The sequence below is a fragment of the Callionymus lyra genome, chromosome 13 (assembly GCF_982586985.1).
Source record: "Callionymus lyra chromosome 13, fCalLyr1.hap1.1, whole genome shotgun sequence".
Classification (NCBI taxonomy): domain Eukaryota; kingdom Metazoa; phylum Chordata; class Actinopteri; order Syngnathiformes; family Callionymidae; genus Callionymus; species Callionymus lyra.
In genome coordinates, this window is record NC_141830.1 from 21,152,358 (window position 1) to 21,162,657 (window position 10,300).

Consider the following 10,300-nt stretch of genomic DNA (forward strand, 5'->3'; position numbering starts at 1 on the left):
ATCATAAAAAAGTGGGCGGGGCTTAAGGTACCCACAATGTCGCCTGAGTCCTCATAATACACGTTCTCTTAATTCACCTTCTAGCTGGTGGGTGTGTATCAGCAATTGGCGTGTGTATAGCTATGCTGAAGTGATGGGAATTTTTGTTGGAATTTTTAGAACATTTCTGTCTTAGTTTGAGATCTGTAGACCCTCAGGAAGGGGTGGTTCCTGTAAACCACCATCGGGCCGGTACAGAGGAAAATGTCCCTCTAGTTCACATCCACCAACAGGGGTGTGTGTGTGTGTGTGTGTGTGTGTGTGTGTGTGTGTGTGTGTGTGTGTGTGTGTGTGTGTGTGCGGACCGACTCCGTGCCCCAGAGTGTACTGTCGCCCGTGGCCCGCTGCCAACCTCAGAACAGTTGGCAAGTAAAGACCGCAGTGCTCCCAGCATGCACTCGCTGCAGAGGTGATACATTTCTGACTTTTACCGACATTGTTGAAAGGACTTTGTAGTGACAAAAGTTTAGTCACAGCCGGACAAAGTCAGAGTAAGACGACTACACTGGGTAATTAACGGACGTGCCGTACGTGGCACTGCGTGACAATGGAAACAGCACAACATGTTCTGTGATCAAAACTTCAAAAGAATAACTTAACTTTGTGTCTAAATTTCTTAAAACAAAGAAAGTGTTGAAATAAAATAAACTGGAGTCAGGAGTTAAAAGGCAACTCTAGCAGTCTGAACACCATAACAAAGGTGTCAGAAGAATTTGTCTCATTGTCCGAAAACAATTAAGTTAGTTGGTTCTTTATGTACAGTTTTATATTTTCTGTGAGGAATTAAAAGTTGTTGTTGTGTTCGACCCTTTTTTTAATTTCATTCTCCTTTAAGAAACATCTTTAGACTTTTTTATTTGTGCAGGTTTTTTCCTAATCATCTGGGACTTTTACATTTGATTGTTCAAGCGCTTTGTGACCCTGGTCTTTACACTAACTATTACTTACTTACTTACTAATATCGTTTTTTTTTTTTTAATACAATTTAAACTGGAAGCTGAATACAAATCTACAAATTCTAATTAAAATAGATCACTGGCAGTGGCTTTTTTTTGGTTGCCCACTTTACCCTTTTAATTAAATACTATTAAAAATATTTCTCTGATATTTTAAGTTTTATCCAGAGTAGTACACATGCAAGCACATCTTAAAACCAACTTTTAAATGGATTTGTATGAATGTATATTTAAAGTACAACAAGTTGTTTCTGAAAAGACACATTTTGTTCAGATTACAATCTGGACCAGAATTTGATGCTTATTTTACATGAATAGGAAGCAATTTTTTTTTTTGAAAAAGTTTTTCTTGTACAATTTAGATTAAGTGTATTTAAAAACTGCTAATACTGTCAAGAATTTAGTGTATTGTCCCATAGAATTTAAGTAGACATATTTAATGATCCCAGAGAGCTCTTGTTTGGATGGAAAGAATGATTGGAAAGTAGGGAACGAGTGGTAGAGGGAATGGTTGGAGTTGAGGAAGTTGTGGCAATCATTGACTGCAATATTAAGGGACACATGGTAGTTGAAAAGGAAGGTCATTATATCTAAAAGGGAACCGGAGATGGACCAGGAGCCTAAGACCAAAGAGGTTCCCCCAGAAGGATCGAGGGGAAAAAGGTACACCCATGGGAGTAAACTTGAGAACTTGACGTCTAGACGTTGGGCAAAGAAAGGGCGCAAATGCTGAAGTCAGAGACGACGGCGAGTTGTGTGAGGGCCTCACATCACGAAGATGAGGGAAAGACTTGTTGAGACCAGGGTAAGAGGACAAAGTCACCATCAGTGAGCAGCAGCGTGGATTCCTGCTGAGGACGACTCCGGCAGACGCCGAGTTAGCCTCGAGGATGTTGAAAGAGAAGAACAGAGGATAAGAAGGAGCTGCACTCCGTCTTTGAAGATCTCGAGGAAGCCTGGAGAGGAGGCGTGTTACCGCAGTGGTATTAAAAGTCTGAAGAAAGACAGAACATACATTTGAACTGGGGGTGTGGAAGAAATGTTGTCTTGTACGATTGCTGTATTATTGATACATGATGACGCTCCAACATGTTGGATGCAATTTTCACATCTGACGACTTTGTTGATACGATAAATGATGTATTAATGGGTTCCTTTAGTTTAGGACGTAATCACTGTTGCCATATAGTGACTGGAAGTTGAATTGCAACACAAAAATAAACAAATGCCGTGAATATTTGCTTTTAACCTGTAAATAAAAATAAAAACGTATCATTTTTTCCCCCAAATAAGATCAATACAGTGATGTCAAATATCAATACAATATCGTAAAAATATTGGCATATATCTCTATATATATGTTTTCAAACACCCCTATATATTTTGAGGATCATCAAAAGAATGTGTTCAGTCATAGTTTTGGTGCATTTAGTGAGAAACTTTAATGTAAATAGTTATGAAAACAAAGAAGAAGCATTGACTAAAAAGGTGTGTCCAAACTTTTGGTCTGTACTGTATATATACGTAGTTGCGTTTCCTCGTTTATTGCCAGGTTACGTTCTGAAAAAATCAAATATTTTTACTATTGAAATCCATGTTAAAGCCTCAAAATCCCTCCTTGCACACTTATCATAAACCTTTTCCATAAATCTGTCATTAGAATTCGACACGATCTTAAACTGTTTATAAACTCTACACCTACATCAGTTTGGTTTCGAGGTCAGTGAAGGTGTCATGAGACGGACTCTAAGTGTTTTTTGTCGTTAGAGCGAAGAGAGCGCGAGTGGTTTTGGTCGCTGAACAACGCGAGGCGAGAACAGCGTGTCTGTGTTTTGGCTGAAAAAACTAAAAAGGAAAAAAAAACTAACTCGTAGCCTTGTCAGTCTGGAACGCTACGATGTATTACAGCTCCTCGGGTCGCGCTACATCCCTTGCTCTAACATCCTTTTGTGCAGATAATTATTTTTCTTTTTTTTAACGCAGTCTCTTGAACAAGAGAGACACAGAACACAGTCGTTCACTGATCCGACACAGAACACAGTGGTGCTGGTTCATGCACTAGGATTTAGTCTTAGAAATATATTTAAATATACATCAGTGGGTTAAAAAAAGAACAGCGAGAGTGCAGAAGGTAAACCACGATGACGAGGGACCACCGTATATTTATAGGTAGAATTAGAAGAGTCAGAGTTGAAGATGCTCAGGTTTAATTTGGGAAGAAAGAAAAGATTAGGTGGAAAATTTAGGTGAGAGATGTTGCTATGATGATGAACAAGAGTATGTAAGTAAGTAATTTATATTTAACGCTTTTCCAGACCAGGGTCACAAAGCTTTTAAACAATCAAAACAATACCCACTAAAACATATACTAAAAAGATCAAGACAACGCCGAGAACAACACAGGAGTTCCAGAAAATCAAGAAAAAGCCTGCACAAATAAAAATGTCTTAAGATGTTTCTTGAAGGAGTCAGTAGATTCATCAAAAGAGTAAAGATTTTAGAGTAAAGATTGAGAGTCTGAAAAAAGGTTGCACTGTAACTGGCCACTCTCTCACTAAACCCCACTAGAAACGGGAAGAGGAGGGAAGCATTTTCCTGAGGGCAGTGATTCTGAGAGGACTCATCTTTGCACAGTAATAAACTGACCTCCTTCCTTCTGTTTACTTGTTCCCAAACTCCTCCATGCGAGCCTACATTCACCCACACCTGCTGACTCAGTCCACCAGAGAACGGCACATCTGCCTGGCAACCGCTCGGTATTTCTGCCTCCTGAACCACTCGTTTGAAAAACCTTTTTTAGTTGATTCCACACACTAGAGCGTCTGTTGTGCCTGAGTATAGACGATTAATCAATGGTGAACAATTCACCAGAGGAAAGAGCTGGTGATTTCTTAAACAGTTCAATCACTTTACATGTATACAGTTTGCTTTAACCCTAAAATCACATCTCATTTTTGCATCAAACTGTTACCATTCGAAAATTTAACAAAATGGCGCACATACACTCCAAAATGACATTTTGATGTACATTCCCTGGAAACTAAAATGTAACTAATACTTTAAAATCCTAAAAATCACTTTGAGATCTCCAGAGGGATTCATAAAGTCTATCTAATCTAATCTGAAAATATAATAAAGGTGAACTAATGTCAAACTCCAACTCTCCTGACTCACTCACATGTTTCAAATGTTGAATCTTTCTCTCCAAGGAGCAGTAAGTTCCTCATCTTGACCATGTTTTGAACTTATTACTTTATAAAGTTGCTCTGAAATCTGGACGAACGAGAGGTTACACACAACACAGTTTGTAACAACTAAACATGTTTTACTACTGAAAATATGCGTCCACAAGAAACCATTCACTCACAAACAAGAAGAGAACCATGAAGTACTAGGGTTTGCAAATGCTAGCTGACATGCTAACTACATATGCTATGAGGCAGGAGTGTTGATGCTATTTATATTATCATTGTTGGGTTATTCTTTATATCCCATCATTATTATTTTGTTATACTTGCTGTTATTGTTACAAACATTTTAATTTGTTGTGATCTATATTCTGGGTTCTTTTAAATGGTACATGAATCAATCATGTATGTGACTGAGAAGAGCCTTGAGTAGAACATTAAATCCATCCATCCATCCATCCATCCATCCATCCATCCATAAAACTGAGTCACGTAAAGTCTGTCTGTTGGCCAAAATGAACATATACACATATATAATATTTGTTATAAAGCATGACTCTCTACAGCCTGTGTAATGTCTTGTAAAATGTTGATGGCGAAAACAAATAACCAGCCAGTGAGGCACCACAGCGACTTGCCTCACCTCCATCCAGCCATCCATCCATCTATCCATCTATCCATCTATCAATCCTTTTTAAAACCCCTTCTATGACATAGTTGTGTAGCCCTGGGTAAAGTTCTAAAGAAAGGCGGTTGAAATTTGAATGACTTAAGTGGCGATCAAACTTGACGGCGAGAAGAATGGGAGAAAGTTCTGTCAATACACATCTATATGTAATAAACACCTTTTGATTTTAATCTATAGAGTTTCCAAAAACGTTTTTAACTATAAAAACCGATGAACGTGACACATCATAAAGCAAAAGTTAACATTATAAACATATTCATTAGTCACAAAATGCGCATGACACGTATCATGTATAGTTTTTTAGTGCCAGGAATGTAGACCAGACATGAGATTGTGCAGTTAAAATGGGGTTTGGAGGGGGTCTCCGTTTTTTTTTTTTGTCAGATGGTTAAGGAATAAAGATCATCACATTAAATGTTATAACTTCTATAGCTGAATTTGTTTAAAAAATCCATAAAATATTAAACAACAAAATATAAACCAAATTTGTTAAATACAAAAAACTGCTATAAGAGCCCCAGCGGCGGCTTAGTCCGACCTCTGGTGACCCCCTACCAGTTAAGTTTGAGACCCCTGATATATATACAGTATATATATATATAGGATGTTTAATATTTACATTCACTCACTAACATCATTATTCTTTAAAAGAAAAGTGTCTGCATACATTGACCAGACTTTTGTTTTGCTGCATCCCAACATAAACAAACAGAAGAACTAGCCGGCGGGTGATGACTACAGATCAATTAGAATGATTTAATACATAAACCGAGACCACTGACCTCACAGACGCCTCCACTGTTGTTACCTCCGGGACATTTCTTTCTAAAATCACACTCGATATGAGAAGAGGGGTGAGGGATTCATTACCAATACGCCAACTGGCAGAATTTTTTCCCATTTAAAATATGGCTTCGGGGCAAAGACGACGTCATGTTTTTTATGCAACATCAGCAGTTCCATTATCAGTGTATCAAGCGGAAGAACTTCTGCACTAAACTTAGGGACCTTAAAGTTTATAATGGAATAAAGAGTACATTTTCAGATGAGAAACTGTCTAAGCTTGAAGTTGAGATCTGGTGACGGTACGTTAAAATACTTTATGGTTTCCGTTCTTATTTGCCTCTTCCAAATAGCGACGGAAACATTTGGATCACGACTGAAGTTAAACATTTCAAAGCATTCTCTATGTTTTGGGGATTTCAGCCTTGTGTGATCGGATCCTATTAAACATCTGTTTATTCCAGTAACTGTATATTAACCAATCATCTTTCATGTAAGACCTTTTATTTTTCCGAGTGCATTGGAAAAGTGTTATCTTCAAATGAAACACAAAAAACTACTTTTGTTCAGTTAATTACAGTTGTGAAACAAAGGCTCCACCCCTGAGCAGGTAAGCTTCAAAACGTTGTGAGGATGCTACATTTTCAAAGTCAAACATTGAGCCCCCACTGTTCGTAATGTTTCATAAAACTATGCATCAAAAGTTGCACTTAACTTAACTTTTTCTCAAGGCTAATAGAGGACGGGTGGAAATGGTATTTGAGTTTGATTGACATGTTACTATCCGATCATTTCAACAGGTCACTTAAAATGAATGGACGCGGTTTTAACATTTCGAATTAAGCAAAAACGACTTCTTTTTGGTTTTTGAGCATTTAATGAATTGGCAGTGGTGTGTGAAGGACATTGTAAGAAAGATAATAAAACATTTTTTCGGGAAGAAAAACCTTTTAAAAACTGTGGATGTCACTCAGAGTCAGACAGAAAGCCGAGATTATCGAGGGGATCTTCGGGGAATCAGCAGAAACAAATGGACTTTTGACGTTCCCACATGGATTACTGTTCCGTTTTATTATTTACACGTTTCAATAGTACTTGAGTTCTACTACTTTGGGTTGTTATGTGTCATTATATAGTCAGTTTGCTGAAAAAGGTTCCAAAAATAATTATACAGAGCATATTTCTGCCCTAAAACTACTGGTTGTGGAAGCATGATTCAATAACGGGGGAAAATAAATTACAATATATACATTTTATAAATTTTGTTATACACCATTTGCCAATAAATTATGTTGTTTAGTAAGTTGTTGTGCTTTATAATTCTCCGCTGATACACTGATACAACTATAATGATCAAAATCTCAAAATACATTCACATTAACATCCTGCTGATGACGTTGAGCCAGTTATCATGTTCAGTGCACATCATTTTCAGCCTGAAATGCCTTTTCGGCATCTTTAAAACATATGCTAGATTTTTCCTCCCGTTCGTGTTCTTTATTTTTGTAATTTTACAGCAATCCAAGCTAGCAAGAATGACACTCACTTCCGCTGCCATTTAAATCTCCCCTCTAATCACTCTGTGGGGATGACCTTATACCTTTGATTTCCCCACAGATTCATGAAGTCACGACAGGGTTCTAATAGCGAAGTGTGAGATTTTAATAACATAAGGATTAATGTTTTCAAGCGATTCTTTGATTAACTAATCAGAGCCAGTCTCTCTTTAAAGGGCCCCATAATGTGTCTCTTAAATTGATCTTCTGAAACCTCTATTACACTCATCAGAATGTTTCTTTTTGCACAAAACCCTCATTTAATAAAGATATTTATATTAGAAAATGCGCCTAAGCCCCGCCCACTTAAAAAGGGCTGTTTTGGCTGAGATGAAATCTCGTCCAAGCAACCACGCCCACTCTGCTCTGATTGGTCATCCTGAAGGAGAGTCTGTCAAGCCTTTTTTTGGAGGCGGATTATCACCTATTCTGACGTCAGATAAGGCTCGCCGATCATTTTCTCGTTCTGTGAGATTTCAGACGGGGGACAACATTATTAAGTAATAACTAATAGTTCAGGAGAGAGTTGGGTTTAGGTGCCCTTTAAAAGGGGCTAACCAAGATCCACTTGTAAGAAGCTGATGTCCGTAAACTCATCTTATCTTCGATTTCAAAGAGAGCAGCATGTTGGGCTGAAACCTGGGAACACGAAGTCTCCTCAGTGTGGAGTTCAGCAAGAGTTCACCGCCACGTCTGATGTCAGCAGTAGTAGCCTGTGGCCGGCGTGGCCTCGTCACCGTCTGCATCAATAATGCACGGAGCACAGCTGACGAGTGTCTTCGTGGAGGTGCTCTCTGCTGACGCACAAAACTCATCCCAAAAAAGGGCGAAGCGTTTTAACGTCAGACACCATCCGACAAATTTTTAAAATTCTAAAATACTCTATAGTCAATAAAGGATTATTTTGGTTCGTGCCGCACACTGAGCAGAGACTCACACACGCTGAGTTCCAGACTAGTTTTTCAAGTGTTCAGATAAAGGGTCACACAGTAGACCATGTTAATCTTTAATCTGCATAAAACAGGGAAAAGATTCAGAAGCCTTTCACAGCGACAACATCAGCGAGAAGCGAATGCAGGCGTCTGTGCTCCCAGGCAGGGATCTGACTGAATTATTAAAGCCGTGCTCCAGCTTTGTACTTAAATGAAAGTTGGAAAGATGGGAAAACGTATATGAAGCAGTGGTTTGTTAGAGGAATGTTTGACTAAACTGTTTCAATGATCTTTGAAAAACTTCCTGGAAGAGTGTGAAGATGCTGCTCCTGACACTTTTTCAGTGCTTCGAGGATATTTTCATCTTGATAAGAGAACAACTTTAAGTATTGTTGTGTCTCATTCCATTATCTTTCCCTTGTACTGGTCTCCATTTTCTAAAGTCTGCGTCTTATCTTGCGCAGGACAAGATGAGATGGAGATAGTTTACTGTGAGATTATGAGACAATCCGAGGCCAGAGTAGAAACATCAACATTTATTCTTCCACTGTTGCCAGGGTAACAACCTCAACTAAATAATGGCGACTAAATCCAGATTATCCACAGGTATCCAACTGATGGTGCTTGAAGCGTATTTGAACAAATACCTGGAGCTTAATGGAGAGAACTTTGTCTCGAGCACTAGATCGCAAACAAGTTCATGAAAGGAAAAAGTTTCACTCTATCCGATCAATCAGAAACAGGGGAATCAAACTACAGACCAGATCGGCTGCACTTCTGTTGATGCGGACAAGACGAAATCTCTCCAAGGTCGTAGAAATATTTATTGAAAATCCAATCAATACACTGTGTATGTGCAAAACTAAACAATCCAAAAAAAAAATCCAGAATGAAATACTAATTTATAGTTGTTTTCCTTTTGGTTTGTCACTTCCTGTTTACTGCTGCTCTTTTCCCTTGTGCTGGACTGATGGCTAAAGCTGATCAAGTGATCAAATACAGTATTTCCACCAATTGCCTTCAGGTCTAGTTTTTCTTCTCCTCTGCTGGATTTTGCATTTATGCCTTTTTGCTCCATCCATCCATCCATCCATCCATCCATCCATCCATCCATCTGTTAAAGTTGTTTTCTTGTTTTACATTTTGTGTGAGATGTTGGACTCTTATTGTGTTATGAGATATTGGACTCTTATTGTGTTAAGAGATATTGGACTCTTGTTGGGTTTTTTTTATATTTGGACTGTTTAATCAAATCGTCTGCTTTGTGTCACAGCTCCTGTGTTCTGGTTCAGACTGGCACTCGGGTTCTGTTTAAAACAGTTTGTGAATCATGCTTTTGTTTCAACAAAAAACAAAAAAACAACACTATTACCTTTTTTAACGAGAAAAAATATAATTATCTAGGAGGTTTATGACTGAACAAGGAAGCAATCACAGTGGGAATTAATCCAATTGGGACTTTTCCAATAAGATAGTTGTTTTATTTTCTTCTTTAATTGGAAGAAAACACAGCGTTGGTAACGTGACCATGTCTTTTCTTCCTCCCTTATAGGACCGATAATGGTGCAACAAATACAGGGGAAAGAAGAAAGAAAAATCACACAAATAAAGAGGAAAATTGAGTGAATGTAACAAGCTAAAGTTTCTGAAAACACATATTTTGGATTCCCATTTTGTGCAGTATTTGAAAGCACCACAATTGATTTGCTCTCAGAGGTTGTTACCCAACAGTGAGTCTGTAAAAACTACTTTCTCCTTTAGTCGCGGTTTGCTGGGAAATTATTATTATTATTTTTTTGTGCAATATAGTAATGTCGTAGTACTAACAATGCTCTCCACGACACAACTGTGTCTTGGACGACCCAAACTGTGAGTGTCATGTTAAGTACTAAAGTACCAAAAGGCTTTTTGAACTTATAGAACGAGGAAGTAACTCAACAAGAGTCTTTATTTGGTTTTGTAAACAAATGTAAATGAATAAAAAACGGCCAAAAAAATATTTAACTTGGCGAAAACATTGTTCAACACCAGGAGGAGTCGGAGAAACGATTTTAAATACTAAAGTTTGAGCCAATCAGATGTCCTTATGGATTTGGGCACAATGGTTTGGCTTTACATCGGAGGTTTGTGGCACATTTCTAAGACATCTCTGAGCCAA